The 21356-nt window shown below is 44.2% G+C and overlaps 1 long non-coding RNA gene across 2 annotated transcripts in view; it reads right to left on the reverse strand.

Moving 5' to 3' along the window:
* LOC142827967 (uncharacterized) overlaps positions 1-21356 on the reverse strand; it is a 191437-nt gene that overhangs the window by 83732 nt on the left and 86349 nt on the right. For both annotated transcript variants that reach the window (XR_012902801.1, XR_012902800.1), the window contains exon 2: positions 13837-14026. This is a non-coding gene — a long non-coding RNA (uncharacterized LOC142827967). The remainder of the gene's footprint in view (positions 1-13836; positions 14027-21356) is intronic.

The following is a 21356-nucleotide window of genomic DNA, read 5'->3' on the forward strand; positions in this document are numbered from 1 at the left end:
ACCCACTGGGGGCAGACAGAACCTGAGCCACAGATCCAAGTGTCAAGGTCTGTGTAGTTACTATACGGATGTTCTAGCACAGCTCAGACGTAGGTCCAGCAGTTGTAAACCTGGCTTACAAGGCAACAGGGGCTTGGAAACACCAAGTCCACAAAGCCTGGATCCCACAGCCCTGGGTTTACAATGCAGTGTAAAAACACCACCTTATGCATGTTCTCAGAATGCGCTGGATTCGGTCATGTTCCTGTGGGGAGGGTGATATAGAATAGAGATGTAAAAGACCAGTTGAACTTAAGCTTATTGGATAGACAACTAGTGATGTAACTAATCATTCCCCCCTTGCTGCCTCTTATCAGAGAGAGGCAGCAAGGCAGGGAAGCAGGAGCCTGTTCCTCCCCAGCTCCGTGGGAGGCAGGGGAGGTAGAGGCACAGGCGGAAACAGCGTGAGCGGGGACCGAAGCAGTCTCCGGTCACACTGCTTCTGCTGCAATTCTGCTTTTGAAATGTACAAGAGCCTCGTTAGAGCTCTTGTACATTTCAAAGGCTCAAGGCACCACAGGGAGCACTGGGCCAGCAGGGGAGTCCCCACTGGTCCCATGCTCCCTGCAGAGCTTCTGCTTTTGAACTGTACAAGAGCCCAGCAGGGCTCTTGCTACTCTACAAAGGTGGAGATGCCCTTATAGACTAATCATATAGTTGATGGAAATCCCATCGACTATTTAGTGAGTTAATCTAAATTTAACATTCCTAATACAGAAAAAGGGTCTTGAGAAGAGAGACAAAAGCCACTTAAAGCTAATGCATCATTAGGACAGTCGCTGTTGCCAGTGTAGCTGAACAAATAGTAATAATTTCTCTATATATTTTAGATAAGCGAGTCTGTTCAAGAACTCCTCCTAAATAGTAACAGCTAAGACCACCACATTTGGAATGCAGCTTCCTCTTCTCCTAACTGAAAGCAATGCCAGGGTTTGGCTGTGCCAGGAAAACAGGAAGCCCCTGGAATGGGCTTGTTCTCCCTAACACAGAAAGGGGAGGGGACTGATCAGAGAGACTGGGGTACTGCAGAATGACCTCTAGGGACACCTGCACCAGCTGGGAATGGGGCTTCACTTTACTAGCCACGGGACCTGGTAAGTGGCCCCCTGTCCCAAACAGTGACAGACAGGGTAGCTTCCCTGCCCCCAGCCCACTCACTGTGGAAGCTCTGGGACCACTCCCAGGGTGAGGCAGGGCAGGCTGGCCCCCACCAAGGAGATATATCCTCCCGAACAGAAGCCAGAATGACAGGCCCCCCTGCCCAGGGAGATGCTGGACTGGAAACCATAGCCCAGCCTTGGACCAGCTGCAGGCTGGAGGGGGGCCACGGGAGGCTAGGGCCAGCCCTAAGAACCGCCCCCTCCGGACCAGCTGCAGAGACGGGGGGAAGCTGGAGGCTGGGGCGGGCCCATGGAGCCCCATCCCCCCCACCGGACAATCTTTAGGGCCGGCCCTAGAGATGGAGGAGTCACCAGCCAGGGAGTGCAGCCTCAGGCCCCTGGAAGGAACTGCTGGCTGACAAGTGCAGGCCTGGCATCCATGGAAGAGCCTTTGTCATGTAGTGGAATCTAAAGATCACTGTTGCACCCATGGGGGGGTGTTTGCCCCAAAAGTCTGTACAAAGGGGGCCATGTGAGGTGTCACATGAAAGCTTATGTCCTACTGATTCTGTATATGCTTTTCATGTACTTGTACAATATCTGTATGTGGAGGTATAACTATGTACTCTGTGTTGATGCTGGAAAATTCTCTGTGAGGGAGAGCAATGTGCCAGGAATGTTCGTTCAATGGCTATGCTAGTTAGCAAGGCTCCAGGGACAATAGATCTCTAGGTACCAAAGACACACCTGAGGAATGAATCCGGATGCCTGCAGACCAGCCAGAACAATGATTGCTGGCTTGGAACACAAGGATAGGTCTCTGGGCCATGTGACCCACTCCAGCTTGGAAGAGACCAGGGATGGATATAAAATACCATGTGGCAGACTCCATTAGGTCTTAAGTTCAGCTCCTGATCCCAGATGCAGCTTGCAGGGAATAACGAGACAGGAAGAACCGTGGACCCATCCTGACATAGGATGTACACCAGAGACTTTTAAGATAGCAGTTGTAACATCTCTGCTAAGAGCTTGTATCAAGAACTGGGTGATTCGATGCATGTAATGTATTCTCCTTAACAACCTTACTCTCATGCTTTTCTTTCTTTTAGTAATAAACCTTTAGATTGTAGATTCTAAAGGATTGGCTCAGCATGGTCTTGTGGGTAAGATCCAGAGTGTAAATTGATTGGGACCTGTGGCTGGTTTCTTGGGAGCAGAAGAACCCGTGCTGGGTAGGTGAGATTGGGTTCTAAAACCCCTCATCTGTGTGCAGGCCCGGGGCTGACTGGGGCACAGTGAGAATTGAGGTGTCAGAGGGGTTTTGCTTGTGAGGCTTCAGGCTAGCCAGATTGGCAGCTGGAGCACGCTGTGTGACTGGTTTGTGGCCTATTGGGAAGTCCCCGGCCTTCCACCCCATGCCCTGAGCTCTCCACCACTTGCTCTGAGGTCCCCCCATACGGAACCCTGTGCCCTGAGCCTTCCACCTCCTGCTAGCACCCTTCACTCCTGCCCTGAGCCCCTCAATCCTCCCAGGCCCCCGCACCATCATTCCTGCACCCTCTCCTACTCTGAGTTCCCCATCTCCTGCCCCCCACCCTCTGCCCTGAGCCCCTTTCCCCGGCCTTGACTTCTGCACCTCCACTCCCTGCTCTGAGCCCTCCCCACATAGCAAACCCTCTACTCTGAGGCCCCCACCCATTGCCTTCACTCCAGCACTCTCCACCCCTTCCCCGAGCCACCCCACAGACAGCCTCTGCCCTGTTCTCCCCCTCACCTTCCAGCCTCTGCCCTTACTCCTGCCCTAAGCCCTCCCACATCCAACGTCCTGCCCTTAGCCCTCCACCACTCAACTACCTGCCCTGAGCCCCCACCCCTACCCTGAGCACCCCCAACCAACCCTGTGCCCTATACAATCATTTTAACAAAGCATGTACATTTTCCTTTTAATCTAAAAAAGAAAAATAAATCCCAAACATTACTACAGTTAAGGAGCTGAGTAACGCCAGGTACATCTGCTAGTAATAATAATAAAGCAATGCAAGAGTGTAAAGTGCAGAAAGAGCTAATAAGAAAATAATCACAGCCTCGCTCAGAGATGCATGATAGATCTTGCTGGAGAAATGGAAAATTAAAATGACCTTTGCACAATGGCAATCCAATATACAATACAAAGAAAACAATCTCTGATTTATTACTATTCAGACAACGAGAGTCTGAAATGCTGAAGGGGAATCCCATGTGATTTTCTTGCCAAATGAGCATTTTAACTTTGAGGGCGAGCTGATCAGCTCATAATTACATCTGAGTTTGATGCTAACTTCTAGTAGTTTTAAAATAAAATTAAAAAAAAAACATGTTCAGCACAGAGCAGCAGTGCAACTCATGTGCATTACTCTTATGTCCCTCCACTGTAGAGTAAGATGCTGAATTTAGATTCTTCTTCTGTCCTACTACTAGATGGGGAGTTAAGCTCATGAGTCAGGCTCATGATTTGCTTCTGTGCTCTCCTGATGCTCAGGGGTCAGAACAGATTACCACTGTTAACGTGTGTGACGTAGTGGGGGGTAACTTGCTGGCAGCTGGCTGTAGCATGGCCCAGCAGGGCAGGGGATGAGTCATTATGCAAAAGGGGTCTCTCAACCTGTCTGACCAGCTACCCTCCCAGGGAGAGAAACAAAGGAAGGTGGAATGCCGCCCCTGGCGGGGGGGGGAGGGGGGAGCAGGGCTGGATAGAGTTAGTTAGTCTCTGTCTGGTATGGAGGAAGCAGCCTAAGCAACAGGCTGGGATTTAGGAACTCAGACCCCCCCCCAATATCAAGGGGGGTTGAGGCATCCTAGGCCTGCCCTGTAACCAGATTACATCTGTGCTGTATCCTGGAGAGGCAATAAACTCCCTCTATTCTACTGGCTGGTGGAGTATGTCCGTGCCATTACGGGGGTGCAGGAGACGGGGGAACCCCAACGCGCCATCACAACATGAGCTCCCAGTGCAGTGTTGTAAGTAAGAGGGCTGTATAGGCAAGTGAATATCAAATCGGAGGAGGGAGGTGGTGTTACCACTATTGGTCAGTCTGTATATAACAATTAGCATATTTATCCAGCATTGCCCAGTGGTGCCAAAACAGGGCACTACTCCAAATTGCTCCATTTTATCTCTTTTTCGTAAGGTTTATTAGGAAGCAATCCTCATCCAGGTTCATTCTATTTTTCTGGCTCATCTTCGTTCAGGGTCTTCAACATTCACTCAGTTGTGAGGACCCTGCTTGATGTGGTGATACTGCTTTGTCTGGTTTTCTGAGATGCAATCCCATTCCAGGTACATCCTGGTTTCCTGGCACAGCCAAACCCACACCTTGCTCTAAGTTATGATAAGAGGACGCTGCATTTCAAATTGGTGGTCCTAGCTCTTGCTATTTAGGAGGATTTCTTAAATGGACAGACAAGCAGACAAACTCTCTAAAATATACAGTAGGTAGTGAAACCATTTCTGAGTGCGGTCATCAGTTATGGTTCCCACACATCAAAAAAGATGTTGGAAAATCAGAAAGAATTCGGAAAAGAACTATAAGAATGATTCAAGGCCTGGAAAACATACCTTATATTCAGAGTCAGAATATGCTCAATATAGTAAGTATTCCACGAATCAATTAAAAGGTGACTTGATCAAGGTCTATAAATACCTGCACGGAGAAGAGATTTCTGAAAGTAGATGGCTCTTTAATTCTGCAGAGCGCAACGTAACCAGATCTAAAGGTTGGAAACTGAAGCCAGAAATTCAAAACTGTAGAAATAATGTGCATAATGTTAACACTGAGAACGATTAACCATTGTAACAGATTATATGGGGATATAGTGTTTTCTTCATTGCTTGCAGTCATTAAATCAAGAATGGATATCTTTCTAATAGGTATGATTTGCAGAGGAGAGCAATAAAGATTTAGAAAAACCTATGAGGAAAGCTTTAAAAACTGGGTATGCTTAGTCTTGATAACTGTCATCAAATAGATTACAAAAATGACTGATCAGTTGTTCTCTTTGTGCACTGAAAGACAGACAAGTAGTAATTGGCTTAAGCTGCAACAAAGGAAATTGAAGTTAGATATTTGGAAAAACTAACGATAAATGGTTACGTTCCAGGGCAGATTTTGTCAGGATGGTTTTAAGGAGGGTTTTAAGAACAGGTTAAATGAACACCTGTTAGGCATGGTCTAGGTTTACTTGGTCCTGCCTTGTCGCCATGGGCAGGATTATTGACCTCTCAGAGAGCCGTACAGCTCTACATGTCTGTGATTTCTCTGCACTAGTTCAATGAGAAATAATGGGTTTAATGCAGAAATTATTGCTAAATTTCCATGGACTGTGTTGTATATCAGGTCAGATTAGATTATCATAATGGTCCTTTCTGGCTTTAAAATCTATGAATTATGATTAACTAAATAATCAACAATGACAAGGAAAAGAAACCCTTGACAACTGTTGTAAATGCTCTCTAGCCGCCTGTATGATAGCTAGAATTTAGCTGTAAAGGGCAGTGGAATACAGGCAACTGAAACTGAACATTAAGAAAGGGTTACTGCAAATCTTTCCTGAAATGCAGAGATTGAAGCGATCATAGAATATAGATAGTTCTGTTCAGACGCCTGACTACCCAGGCACTAACTAATGCATACGTTGCACAGACAGCAGGCAGTGCAGACTTCAGGGATCCTTGATCTGTGTTACCACAGTGGGCTGTCTGGGAATATTCATGGGCATCAGGGAATGACACGCAGCTGTGACAGCCATACAAAAGACTGAGAGATTGAAAAGACAGTCTCCTATTTGTAGCTCACTACAGGCTTCTTCACATCAATCTCTTCCCTCTCTGCCTAAACCACCTGTGTCATCTGCCACTAATGGCTTGGGCCACGACAGCCTCAGTTGGGAAAGCCCCGGCCCTAGGGCATTTAATCCGAGTGGAAAGATCTCTCTCTGCAGAGCATTATGTCTCATCTCCTATGAAAGTGTAACTGGGTGGGGCAATGCAATCGGAGGGAAGGGGTTAGACGAATAAATGAGTTCATCACAAACAACAGATTAATTCAGCAGGGCTTTATGAAAACCGCATGGTTCAACTATGGAGGGAGAATTCCATGACGGCTTGGTACCCCAGATAGAGAAGCAGGGTTTTAAGTTACACGCATGACCCCATCAGAACTAAATGCTCATTGGTCAATGTATCCTGTGGGCAGGACACGAGCCCTGATTTTGAGTTGCTCAGCCCAGCAATGAGCGGACAGAGATGGCTCAGCACAGTCTTTGTAGCTCTGGGATGTTGTGGCTCCCAAAAAAGGGCTGGTTCAGACACCAGCATACACTCGAACCCCAGGATGGGCACCAACTTGCAGATTGTCTACAAGCATCTCAAAAGTACACTTCGGCCATAGGCCACTCTAACTTTGCTAGAGATTAGTTGTGTACTACATGAAACACCCCCATGCTGGGATAATTCACCAGTAAGGAGGTCCAGCTGTATAAAGGGGCCTGAACACAGTCCAGTATTAGTCTTTCCCTCCCCCCTCCCCCCCCCCACATAGGTAGCTGGTTGTGGCTTTTCAAAATTGACAATGACGAGATGCAGCAAATAAAATTGAATTATAAAAGAATGAAAAATACTCAATCATTGTTTTATCCATCCATCCAACTTACCATACCAAGAAGATGGAATGTCAGAGTTAGCAGTTTGCTGTATAACTAATGGTTAGCCCATGCTACCATAGAAAGATCTTATGTTGTATACTGATTTCACTAAAATGCTATGTTTTCCCTTTCACACACCATCAACATGCTTTTATTCATTCCCTTTTGACTCTCTTGTCAACACGAACAATATTTTAAAAAAATTAAAAACAAAAACAAAAAGACTCCAAAACAAACCCTCCCCCAAACCCACAAAGCCATTACCTGCACAAAACACAACTGATTTCTGCCACACACTCTACTCCCTCCGTTAAATTTAAAAAAAATCTTAAGTGGGTTCCTCCAAAAAGTCTCTTTTTTCTTGGTTTTGTTGAGAATTTCTCTTTATTTTCAAAAAGACAAGGTAGTGACTCTATTATGATGTCAGATACCAATATATGCACCCGTATTATGCTGGTGTGATAAGGAGGTGATCAGTGTTCTCTGTATGCTGTGGCCATGTATGGCCACTACAGAGAGATTCAAATGCCACTGATTAGTAAAATGCCCACAGCTAGGTTTTTGTTTTTATTTATGGGTGCACATCTGCACATGCCTCAGTGCACATAAATAAATTTATTCCACACATGAATGGAAAAAGATCTGCACATGGATAGAAAAGATTAGAGGGAACATTGCTGTGCAGTAACTCACCATGGCTATGTCTAGACTACCCGCGGCTTCCGAAAAAAGATTTGCAAATTAGGGGCAAATTTGCATATCTTTTTCCGATCTCTTTTTTGGAAGAGTTTTTTTTTTCAAAAACAAAAGCAGTCTAGACAGGGTTTTTTGCACGAATACCCCCTTTTTCAAAAGAACCTTGTAAACCTCATTTTTTTTTGAGGAATAAGGGTTCTTTTGAAAAAGGGGATTTTCATGCGAAAAACCCCATCTAGACTGCTTTTTTTGCATATCTTCTTTCGGAAGCTGCAGGTAATCTAGACATAGCCCTAGTGAACACTAGTAGCCTATGGAGATGACACTTGCTTATGACGTGCAGAAATATGAAGAAAAGTAAATAGGCTTTGACAATAGTCTGGCAAATAGATATGGCAAAATGTCAGTGGAAAAAAGACATCTCTGAGGCAAGCTAGAGATAAATTAGGGTGTAACCCCAGGTCATGTTATAATATGTTTTGGGACTAGTTGGTTTTTACAAGCATTTTAGATAAAATGTTAATGTTTTAGAAAACACTTTCTATATTGCTATTTATTGGGATGGTGTTTATGCAGATATTAATTAAAGATGAGGGTTGAATTAAATAGCCAATGGGAGAGAAAAAGGTAATTTTAATTAGGGTAGTAGACATATAGGTAGCTCAAAGGCAGATTTAAGATTAATTAATTACAAGGTGATTCCTGAAATTGATTATAAAAAGAAGTAGCACCTCAATTTTAGATGAGGTCTGACCATTCACCATTAAGGTATCACTAAAGAATGGATTATACCTATTCTTCCTGTACAGGGACTGATCATCATTTTGTCTTAATGAGTGAGTATCAGTGCAGTGTTATATTGCAATGCCTGTTTGGTAGGTGAAGTCTTTCATTTTATGCTCATTCACAGTTCTCCCACTAAATTAAATTACCGTATCCAGGCTCAAGACTCAAACCTTAAAGAATTTAGTAGTTTAAAGATAAGGAACGGAACCAAACTAACTGGGAATACATAGAGCAAAAGCCTCACCCAATGACAGTACAAGTCCTACAGTGTGACTTAACATACTGTACTGTAGCAATGTTTCACACGGCAAGTTACTGTGTGGCAAATGGATGCTCCATAGAGTCACACCTTAGCTTGCTGCACACTGACGGGCTATACAGCAAAGCTCAAATCTAGACTATTTACTTTTAATGCACAGAGACTTTTTTTTAAAAATGGCTGACTATATTTGAACAACAAATGCTTTGGAAGAGATTGTGGTCCACGCGCAGATGTGCAATGGTCTTGAATACAGGTAGAATTAATTAGATACATTGATTATTGATTGAGCTATGATCTACTCAGAGTTAATTTGCTCTGTGACAGCTTCTTAAAACTCTAAAGAGAAGAGCAATCCACAATCATACCAACCCTCGCACAGCTGTGTCCTGCACTTGTCAGAGCAGTCCCTTGTTTGATCGATCTACCAGGGGTGGTTTTCATTAAAGAAAAGGAAAAGGTGGAAGGAACACACAGTTTCGTACTGGGATATGTGGCTTGTCGTTTCTTATTTTCCACAATGAACTGTAGTGACTGCAACTAGTCTCTCTGCATTAATCCCGCTGAAGATGAGAAATGTCTCCCTTTCCCATGGCCTGCCATGCCCTCTCCACTGAATGTACCTTCTATCTGTATTGAATTTATGGCACTACTTGACATTTTATCTTCTGCACTGCCAGTGGCATGCCCTGATATATAGTTGCTGCACCTCTGCATTAATACTCCCTGGTTACGACAATACAGTGCACAGGGAGCAAAAAGGCATCATCCACCTCCTTGTGTTGTCTGTATGGTGTATGCTTAATATCATCATGAATTGGAAATGTAGTATTGATTGGATCTCCTCGAATGTTATTGCTTAATAACCCTATTAAATATAAAGTAGAACTTATGTAGTGGAAGAAATGGAGGACTGATATTGTCTCCTGCAAGACAAATTAATCATTGTGTGTTTCTAATTAATGTCTACTCCTCTGCAATTTTAATTCACAGAAGAATCTAGCTGTTTAGAATCATTTCAACAGGAGATGCATGGGGGTAGGGAAAGGCAATTGTTCTAAGATTTCTTTAGTTACTTTTCCATGTAAACGGGAAAACAACAACAAGTGTCTGTTCATCTATAGCAAAGAATAGGGGAAAGCTTCAGATTTTGCTTTTAAGGCTATTAAATGGTTATTGGGCCATATGTTATGGGAGGTGATTTTCAACTCTAGAGAGTAAGAGCAAGATCAATAAAAAAAAAAGAAAAGAAAACAGTCATGACCTTCTGATATGGATTGCCCTCCTAAGCTATCTAAAGAATTAGCTGATGTCTCATGTTCAAATATTTCAGTAGCTTTCTTGGTTCTTACCTTCACTTATTTTGTGCCTTAGGGGTGAAATTCACTCCTGGGCAGAGGGCCAGGAAAAGGCATATGCATGACATAAAGCCAGCGAAGGCCTTGAATATGCAGCTTCCACATGTCTTTAGTGGTGCATAGACCTTTGAGCACAAGATTGAATTTCATTCTAGGATTAGGAACTTAAATAGCCTCTTGTAGTTAATTTTCTATACATCTCATTTTGATTCTGCTTTCCCTTTTTGATCTCCATAAGTAGCCCTATCTCCCCCTCTGCTATATACTCAAGCAAGGCCCCGCTATCACTGATTGGCATATCAGGGGCAAAATTGGCTGGGTTACAACATCCCCAGCCTCAAGAGCTACACATGAAGAAATTGCACCCAAATGGAAAGCCCGGATGCTACAGAGCTCGTTTGTTTTGGTCTATGTTTACTGAAAATCGGATATTCTGAGGAGAAGGGAGGAATCATATGGGAAGTTAAAGTTGCTTTCCTGTGACAGTTTAATTCACTCTTATGTACGTGATTTATGGTTTCTGTGGAAAACAAAGGGTACTGGGCTAGATGAAGTTCTGGTTTGTAAAAGAGTGGTATGCCTTTGGGTCATATAAAACTGTTATTGCAGAAAAACAATGAACACTGACAAAACATTCCTCACTGAACTGGCAGTCTTATAGTACTAAGATAATTTTTTAACATGAAGGGAGTATATTCTAATGGTTACAGCACAAGAGGACGAGTCAAGGATATCTTGATTTTATTCTGGCTCTACAACAAACTTACTGAATGAAGTGAGTTGTGCCCACGAAAGCTCATGATACCATCTACATGTTTTGTTAGTCTTTAAGGTGCTATTAGACTATTCATTGTTTTTAAAATTTTTCCTGTTACAAACTAACTCGGCTCCCCCTCTGAAGTGTGAGGACAAATCATTAGCTTCAGAGGGGTAGCTGAATTTGTCGTGTTTTAAGTTTTTCCAGTAACAGACTAATAGTCTAGCAGCACCTTAAAGACTAACAAAACACGTAGATGGTCTCATGAGCTTGGACAAACTAGTACACTTTTTCTGTACCTTAGTTTACCCATCAAGAAAAATCCCTGTAATAGTTACACTACAGGGATACTGTGAGGCTTAACTGATGTTACAGGGTTTTTTGGCATTCATTTTTACAAAAGCAAAAAATTGAGCCTCTGGCCCTGTAGCTTACAGTGCAATTCCAAACTATCTGCCCATCCATCTGAAGATATTTATACTGCTGTCCACTGCTGGACTCTGAGCAAGAGTGATCAGCAGCAGTGATCTACATGAGTCCCTTACTCTCTAAGGCTATGTCTACACTACCACCCTAGTTCGAACTAAGGTGGTTAATGTAGGCAACCAGAGTTGCAAATGAAGCCCGGGATTTGAATTTCCAGGGCTTCATTTGCATATTGCCGGGCGCCGCCATTTTTAAATGTCCGCTAGTTCGGACTCCGTGCCCGCGGCTACAGCGGCACGAACTAGGTAGTTCGGATTAGGCTTCCTATTCCGAACTACCGTTACTCCTCATGGAACGAGGTGTACCGGTAGTTCGGAATAGGAAGCCTAATCCGAACTACCTAGTTCGTGCCGCGTGTAGCCGCGGGCACGGAGTCCGAACTAGCGGACATTTAAAAATGGCGGCGCCCGGCAATATGCAAATGAAGCCCGGGAAATTCAAATCCCGGGATTCATTTGCAACTCCGGTTGCCTACATTAACCACCCTAGTTCGAACTAGGGTGGTAGTGTAGACATACCCTAACAGTTCTAAAGTGCTCTTGGTTCTGTCCAGGTGAGTTGCTCTGAGTTTTCTGTTCAGCGTCTTTTTAACAAATGCTAGAATTTAATCTGAATACCTCCTTCTTTCTACCAAATAGACTGTTGGCATATACACATCCAAGCCTACATACAGCACTTGTTCTGCAAATATGCATGAAGCACCTGACAGAGACATCGTTAGCCTATCTGTTGGGGTTTAAAAAAAATTTTTTTTAAAAGAGTCTGTGATGGGACATATAAGCATCATCCACAGGTTGGCAGGGAAGAGTTATACATGCGTTCCTGCCCTGAGCTCAGGATTTTGCAAGGTAGCACTATGCTGGGCCAGCTACATAGAATGAATAAATCATACCGCCAATGCCTCTGAGCATATGCTAAAAAGGGGCTTGTTGTAGGAAGGTGGGAGCTGCCTCTGGCAGTGAGTCAGAATAGAAACACCAGCAGAATAGAAGTTCATATGCATCAGAGGCAGAGAAGTCAGCTCCCTATTCCCTTCAATGTAACAGCAAAATTGTAAGAAAGGGCTCTCGGGAGCACCTTCCAGCACATCACTGCGCAAAAAAGGCAGCTTAATTCTCATCCAAAGCACAATCGATCCCCCTCACAGTGCAGTACATCTGCTCCAGAACTGCAAGGCAATTTCAGCATCAAGTATAAATCCAAACTCTAGTGTAAAACCAACTCATTCCCTGGCCAAGAAGGGATTGTGCTACTAGTTGAATCACGCTCACATACAACACCTTTTGGGGGAGGACTGTAGAAACTTTATTGCAGCTGATATGCAGGAATGTAAGAACTCCCTTTGGAGGAGAGCCCTGGCTGAGTATAAAGTGCACAGAATTCCAGCAGGTGCCATTCACATCAATTAGTTCAGAAAATGGGTCAGCCTTCCTGCTGCCTTATCCACTTGCTGATTGCCTGAAGCTGACTTCCCGCTATTCCTACCATCTGCTGACTCCCTTCTGCTGCCCTGTCCACTTCTTCAGTAATTTTCCTTGCCAAATTTACTGCTTTCCTCATTAAGCGACTTAAAACTGGTTGTTTACACCTAAGAGCTTTGAACTGAATGGAGGAGAGAAAGTCAACATTCAGACTAAATGAAAAAGAGCATAAGTGCTAAGGTTTTAGAAACACAGCCAAAGAAGGGGATTGCTTTCTTACCCTGCCACCAACAGCACATGTGCGCATGCGCACGCACACACTGCAGTGGCACCAATTCAGATGTTTATTGGAGTGGGGAAAATCCAGTCCCCACCTGCTTTGGCAGGGATCCCGTTCCAGTCCCCAATCATCTACCCATCCTACCTGGGATCCTGAGCCTTCTTTGGCCATGGAGCCTCCCTCCTCCCACACCCACACACTTCCTGAGTCGGTGGCACCAGGAGTCAAGTTCTTGGCAGACTTCTCTGTGCTCTGTTGCATAGGAATAGACTCCATGTGATGCGGATTGTAACTCCATTCACCCTAGCTACCCCTCTCATCTGGATGGAGGGGTGGCCAGGCCAAATTTATCTGGCATCGCAACCCTGTGCGCTAGGTTGCAATACCACTCTCTAGGTTGGCTATTAGGAAAACTGTTTCACTAGGAGGGTGGTGAAGCACTGGAATAGGTTACCTAGGGAGGTGGTGGAATCTCCATCCCTAGAGGTTTTTATGTCCTGGCTTGACAAAACCCTGGCTGGATTGATTTAGTTAGGGTCGGTCCTGCTCTGGGCAAGGGGGTTAAACTTGACCTCCTGAGGTCTCTTCCAGCTGGAATTTGGCCTGGCCGCCCCTCTGTCTGTACAGAGGGATGCCCAGGTCCCTGATACTGCAACCACATAGCCGGAGCAACAGTACTGACTCAGCACAGGGCCACTGCTTAAAAGCAATGAGGCCACAGCCAGTAAGATCCATGGTCTATGGAACTTGGAACAAGTGTACACACTTTGGGAGAGGGGAAACATTTCTCTCGCTACCCTACTTAATCAGTGCCACTGACACAGAAGCCAAAGAAACAAATCAAGCTTTGACCAAAACCACCTCTCCTCCTTCCGGGAAACCGACACTCCTGTCAGCCACAAACATGTGATATCACAAACAGCAAACTTCAGAGTTTTGTCAGTGTCTGATGACATGCCAAATCTTGGTCCCTACCTTTAATTAGTAGCTGCCAGTGATTCTTCCCAACCTTTAGGTGGAATGGATGCCATGGTACAGAAGATCACCTTACATCTCCAGCAAAAGGATTCTGGTCTGATGATATAATACTGATGCAAGAGATTATTTCTGCGTTATGTTTCCCCCAATTCCTCTTCTGGTAGAAATAGCCATAATCTCCTGATTGCTGAAATTAAACAAAGACAAATGCCTGCTTAGAATTTTTGTGTCTGCAGCCAGTAAATGTATTTCATCACAATGGCTGCACAAACACATCATCTAGAGAAATGCGATATCTCAGAATAAAAGAATTAAGAGCATGTAGCAATTTACTACCTCTAATGGAACAACAACTGAGCTTTTTGAGGAAGGATGGGCCAAATAGGATGAGCTGATTAAGAAATATAAAAGATACATTTACTGTAACACAGACCCTATGCTGCCTTCAGTTTTGTTATTTTCCTGTATGTCACCTTCTCCTTTGATACTTATGATAGAAAACAATATATTTATCAATCATAATAATTACAAACTAAAACATCATTTATAATTGAACTGCAAAGTTGAGCATGGGCAACTTGGACCTAAGAATGGCACTATCTGGCTTCTGACGAGTTTGAGAACTCACATCTCTTAAAGAGTGACTCAAATATGGCTGTTTGGACTGAGCCCAGCAACTGCAAAAGTCCTGCCAATTGCCCCATAAGCAGCGGTGAAAGTCACTTAATATATCTTACAGATACTGTCTTATTGCAACCTGGGTCTCTGCCAACTCTTTCAATAGCTCCCTGCTGGCTTTTGCCACAGCTCAGCCAGCTCTTGCCGGAGCTGCGCACCAGGACGCACCCGCTTACTTTCACCTCTGCCCATGAGTTAAACCGTCTTTTAATCTTATTAGGCTATAGATACCAGGCAGAACTTTTCAAAGAATGCAGTTTAGCATAGTTAATTTCAGAGATCCCGTGATGCAGGCTCACACAAGACCCTGGGATCCATCATGCTTTACAGTGGTGGCACTGTAGTCATTGCATTGGCTGAAAGGAATACTACCTGGGATTTCTATAGTGCTTTGCACTTAGAAAGGCTGCATATATTTCACTCCCTGAAGAAATGGAGTCACCTGCTGTGTGGAAGTACAGGAGTTGTTCTGTGGTAGTGACACTACACATAAGTTGTTAAAGTAGAAGTGAATATAATTCCCATAGGTAGCAATTTGGGATGGGACAGACTAAGACAGGCAGAAGGTGGCTGGAATGGGATTAGGAAGAGCACGGTAAAATCTTTCCCATAACTAGAAAGAAGAGGCACACCTTTCTCTCACCAGCACTTCTGGGAAAGTCTCCATGTGTTGAAGTTTTGACAGGCCATTCCAGATGACTTGCCTTTATTGAAAGAACCCGTTCAGCTCTCCTCAGTGAAGCTGCTGCCTGTATTATACAATCGTAGGACTCCTTCCTCCTACCATGCACATCTATAGAATAAAGGTCTTTCCCCTTTGTGTAATGTGATAGGATGGCATGAGTTTCATCCTTCCTCAGTAACTGGCAATGTCCCAAACCTTTCATTAAAAATTAGCATCATTCCACCTGAGAATTAAGAATCGCAATAGTTTTATACAAGTTTTGCCTCGGCCTAACTTCAATGAAGCTATCGATTAAACCTGTTGCTAGAAAAACAAAGTGAACATGAGAGAAATTTAATTGTGAGGGAAGGATCTGAGGTAGAGAAGCATTAAGGGTCATCTTCAGATAAATTTGGAAATGTTAGGTGTAGGACATGTTAAGCTTTAGATTAAGAACTAAATGTAGATTAAGATCCGATTGGTCACAGTATAAGAGGCCTCATTCTCCTCTTCCTCACACTTGCAGTAGCTATTTACATCTATTGTAAAGCACGTGCAGCTTACACCCACTTTGCCCAGGTGTAAACAACTGACAAGATGGAGGAGTGGACAATCATGCCCCCAAATGGATGGTCTTCTTAACCAACCAAAAAAGCCAGGCTTAAATTTGTATTCATAATATTGTCTCGCTAGCATAGGGAACAAGAAAGTTTAGCTCCATTGCTTCCTTTATCTTGTTCCTGTCACGTGTGTCCCTTTCCATCTCAAGAGCCAGAAAGATGCACTGATCCTTGATCTATTTTCAGACCTAGTCATTCAGACAAGATGACATGCACATGCCAGACAGGCAAATCAACCGCCCAGGATTCCAACAACAAAACAACAAAATCTGAGCGCCAGGAATCCAGCTCAGAATGAAAATGAAGAGAAAGCCGATGCCTGCCCTTCAGCAGTTATCAGTGCAGTATCTTACAGAAAGGAGGCAGGGAGCTCATACTGCACACTGTGACAGATACCGAGAGGCTGGAGTGCTTAGATTTGTTGCACTCATGTGAACTCTAGCTCATGCAGCTATCAAGATGGGGCTATCTGGGTGAGAGCATGATTACAGAGATAATCACGACTAGATGACTGCCTCCACCATACACACCTTTGTGAGCAAAAGGTCTCCCCGATTTATCTGCAGGCTTCTTTCCTTCTTCACCTTTTGTCAGTGCTTTGGTACTATCCATTTCCATCTGAATGCTGCATCAGACCCACCCCCTCCTTTCATTATTACAGGGGCTAATTAGCCAATTCCAAGCAAGTAATTAGTAGATAAAAATAAGCCTTCATTTAATTTTTGAAAATGTAAATCCAGATATTCCTGTAAGGAAAGAGCGGCAAGATTAGCAGAGCCCAGGAGTATAAACTGCACTTTACAGTTGCCTCCACTGTACATTTGCTATTAAGCCTGGCTGTATACTTTCTTTTATCATCCAGTTCCAGTGCTCCATTGTGATTCTAAATGATTATCTAGTATCAAGGTTACTTAGGGTTCTGTTTTTATGAGAGAGAGAGGTATGGTGTGATGGAGAGCTTGCAGGGGAGAAAAAAAGATGAAAGGCAAGGTACTGTGATTCTCCCAAATCAGTTTGCTGAAGCGAGACCAGACTTATTTTCTCCCCTTACAATGTCAGGCAGAGGCATAATAAATAATAATAATAATAATAATAATAATAATAACAAAAACCACCACCAATGTCAGTTGCCTCTCACTGTTCAATTCATATGTATATTCCTCAAAGCCATCTGCTAACATTTGTCAATACAGCTCAAGAAATTATTTATGGTTTACCACCCGAACAGAAATTCAGACCTCCCCGTTGATCCTGCTATGGACTTAGATTTCAAAACAAATCCAGGCTAAAGATTGGGACCCCCTGCCATTCACACACCATCAGTTTGGCTACAAGAGCCTTCTCTCCATCAAGCAGCTAATGAAGGCACAGTTTTCAACCTCTCTAGCTTGTCTCATTAGTTCTGCCAGACAGAGAGTTCATGACACGTGGTCGACGTATTCTTCAGACTGTAAAGTTCCTTATTTATGACTCATGGTGGCAAACACTGAGAGTCAAACCACATTATGGTCTGTCCCCAACATCAAGAGGGAGATTGACATTGGCATATGCAGGTGAGAGGTATGGACAGCATGGTATTCCATCCATTTGAATCTACTTCCGATGATGTTAGGCAGGTATTACTGAGTGCTGTTCTGAGGGGAATGGTGGCTCAGAGTGAACCAACCCACCCAGAATGGTCTTGGCTCAGTTTAAAAAGTTAGACTGGACACTGTAGGGGGCAAAGACCAAGAGGGCAAGAACAATTAACTGCCTGACAGCATGATTTACTTGAGCTATTGACCAATTCACTACCCAGAGTGACTCCACATATGAGATCACACTCATAGCTCTGTAAATCTATAGAAGTCAATTTTTACATGCTCTGACACTTCCTAATAGCAATTGATCTTTACTCTGTTTTAATAGAAGCATATACTGCTTGGTCAGCAACTTACGATCTTCACAGCTAACCTTGTACATTCAAGCCAGGCCAACGTTTTCCAGGACCCAAATGCTTTGTGGAAATGGTTCATCAGTGTAGCAGCAGTGCACCAATTTAGGGATCAATTGCTCTGTGATTGCATCAGTACTGAAGCATCAGGTAAGATGTCTCCAGAGGATGCTGCCTTGGAGAATTGTTGCTATTTTTTCTGTTAGAAAATGTTGAGTGCCGGCAAGGAGCTGAAGTTGAAAGCTGCCACTGCTGGTGCCATATCTGAGTTTTCAGGAGATTCTTTTGGCAGATTTGTCCTTCTTGGCCTGTCTTTGTAAAGCTAGCTGCCTGTGTATGTACTGTAGGAACGCTGTGTGGTTAGCATGCAATGTGTAGTTTGGAACATCCTATGTAACTGGGTATTAATGTGAAATTGCTCAGTCATCTTCTTCATGAGAGTGCTGGTACATCCTTGTGAGCTTTCCATGCACACGTAACGGACCCAATTGTTGTTTTGCTAGACTCATTATTCCAGCAGGTTTATGACTCAGGCAGGCTGACTCAGTCGCTGTATCATGGGTGGTAGATTCAAATGGCTTGAGGATGATGAGTAACTGTTCTATCATATTTGCTGAAGTGGGGATTAGGTTAATGTCACCAAGGGTGCTTCGTAAGCAGCGTTCTGCATGTAATATTAAGCTTTAACCATGAGTTCACCCTGCAGGAGATATTAAGCTTTGCATACCAATGTTGTATAGGGTGGATACAGCACGAGTCCCTGATTAGAAAGAAATTCACGTACACATGGTTGTAGCCTTGACGGCAGACTGAATCTTATCTTGCAGAAATAAGAAAAATGCAGTAAAACTGCTATTATCAGATGCAGCATAAACAATGTTTATGACATTATCAGTGCAAACTCACGTAACTGATTCAACCCTCTGCTCAGTACATTCAGATAGGCCACAGTCACCTGTTCCATACAAATATATGTCCCCTCACCATCTCCCTACCACCAATGTCACTGTTCTATATATTGTAATGATCCCTGCAGACAGCACCTCCACCAGTAGGTTGCACTGTATCTTAGAGCTAAGTTGTCTTGTTTTGATGTTATGTGTTATCTTAGTTGGGGGGTTTTGCCTATCTCCTAGAACTGGAAGGGACCTTGAAAGGTCATTGAGTCCAGTCCCCTGCCTTCACAGCAGGACCAAGTACCATCCCTGACAAATTTTTGCCCCAAATGGCCTCCACAAGAATTGAACTCACAACCCTGGGTTTAGCAGGCCAATGCTCAAACCTCTGAGCTATCCCTCCCCCCCCTTATAATATTGGAGATTGCCTATCAATATTGGAGATTGCAGGGGGCAGGACAGGAGAAAGTTAAATCCCAACTGTGTGTTCTGGATATGTTACGTGCAACATCCTAATAAGTTCCTTGATTTCTGGAAGCAAGTATTACAGTATTTTCAGATCACAGACTTACTGCTGTGTTCCTAGTACCTCTCTGCTTAGTTTCTGGTAATTTACTAATTAGAACTTTCTTTAAAATGCAGTTGGTGTCTTCATCCCAGATAATTGTGATACCATCGACGCTCATGACTGAAATGGGAGAACATCTCCTTTCCGTGAAATACCTTTAACATCTGAAATGGTTAATAACCATTCGGACTGGTTTTTGATGGGATCTTAGTAGTGGCAAGTCCATCACCTCCATGGTCCATTGGATCAATAATCTAAAAAGTAATAAAAATGTACTTAATGGATCCTAACTGTATTTTAAACAGTATTGAACAAATGCTAGCTCCAGCAAAATGCTGTGAAGCAAATCTTACCTCTAGCTCAGGGGTGGGCAAAATACGGCTGATGGGCAATGTTCCCTCTACTCTTTTCCATCCATGTGCAGAATAATGTTCGTGTGCACGGAGGCGTGTATAAATGTGCACCACCAGTAGAAACAAAAACCTAACTGTGAGTGCTCTGCTAATCAGTTGGGCAGCATTAGAACCCGCCCCGAGCAGCCGCACATGTGCACAGCTGAGAGAGAAGACTACCCACAGGCCGAATCTGGCCTGCCCAACATTTCCATCTGGCCCACCCAGCTGATTAGCAGTGAGAGCATACTTGCAGCCCACGGCATGGGTTTAGCTGCCTCTTCCCCCAACTTGCTCTGTCCTGCAGCTGAGCTGCTCCCAGGACTCTCCTGCTAGCTGTGCAGAACTAGGAGTAGGAGGGGAGAAGAGAGTACTGATGTCAGGGTGTCTTCCTGCCCTTTTATCCCATCTCTGCAGAGCAGGGGTCAGGGAGAGGGGAGAGACAGTCAGCAGAGCTGCTGCAGTCTGAGGCATGACTAGTGGGTGACTGAGACAAGTGCCTTTCTTAAAGAGGCAGTGCACTGTTTCGAAGATTTCTTTAGCAGCTAGTGTTCTACACACACACACAGCCCCTCTCTTCCCTGCATCTCCACAGAGCAGAAGAGGGCAGACAGAGCAGGAGAGCTTTCCCTGTCTCAGAGACAGCACTTGCCATCTCTCAGGAACTTCCCCAGCTGCAGCCAGCACACACACTTTGTGTGTCACACACTTACAGAGTCTATCACACTCAGTCTCTTTCTCTCTCTCTCTCTCTCTCACACACACACACACAGTGTCACATACACAATTTGTGTCACTAAGTCTCTGTGTCTCACACACACTCTCCTTCTAGCCCCCCGTCCCATGCCTTCTGGGGCCTGAAGCTGGCCCGTGACAATTTACCAAAATTTATGAAGTGGCCTCCCTGTGAAAATTACTCCTCACCCTTGCTCTCTCTCATCCATGGTACGGAGCCAGCCAGAGCAATGTGTCCATCTGGGCTTCCTTCTCACCAATCCTGAACAGGGGAAAAAGCCCTTCCCCGCACAGCCATCTCCACTGGCTCCTGGTGGCATAGCTCCACTGAAGTAAACAGATCAAGGCCAATTCACATCAATAGAGGAGTTGGCGCCGAGAATCTACCCTGCCAAGCACTGGGGGAAATGAAGGCCAAGCAGCCTGCCAATTCTCTGCAAAATGGTTTCCTCTATGGCTGTCAGCCAACTGGCGGATTCTGACCCGGCTTGTGAGCCCAAGACAGTGATCTGACCAACAGCAATGGGATGAAACATGTGGAAGAGAAATGCTTGACCTCTTGTGTCCCAGCAGGCTGGGCATGCACTCTTGACATGTATTTACAGCAGAGTAATGAGTTGGGTCAGGGTAACACAGGCCAAGTTGCAAAAAGGAGCACAGAGAGTTCAATAAAAGTAGCAATTTGTTAATCCACCATGGAGAATTCTATGCTTTCAAAGCAGGGAGACCTCCACACCCAGGACTGGGTTGTACCCCAAAATAAAACATTTCTCTGGTTATGTTGCGTCATACAGCAAGAACCAGGATTATGTCAGAGCAGGGATTTCAGGACATGTTAAGAGTAAGGGGCCTTATTAGAGTCCATTCTAATAGTTCACAAAGTGACTTTTAACAGGACATGTGGAGAGACCTGCAATAGTCAAATGCATCCTGACACTGGCCAGGTGAGGGTTAAACTGCCTTTCCCACACAAGCAGAACTCACATAACTTAAACTTTAGTAACAAATTTGTCAGATAGTTACTTCCACCA

Source organism: Pelodiscus sinensis, chromosome 3 (assembly GCF_049634645.1).
Source record: "Pelodiscus sinensis isolate JC-2024 chromosome 3, ASM4963464v1, whole genome shotgun sequence".
Classification (NCBI taxonomy): Eukaryota; Metazoa; Chordata; order Testudines; family Trionychidae; genus Pelodiscus; species Pelodiscus sinensis.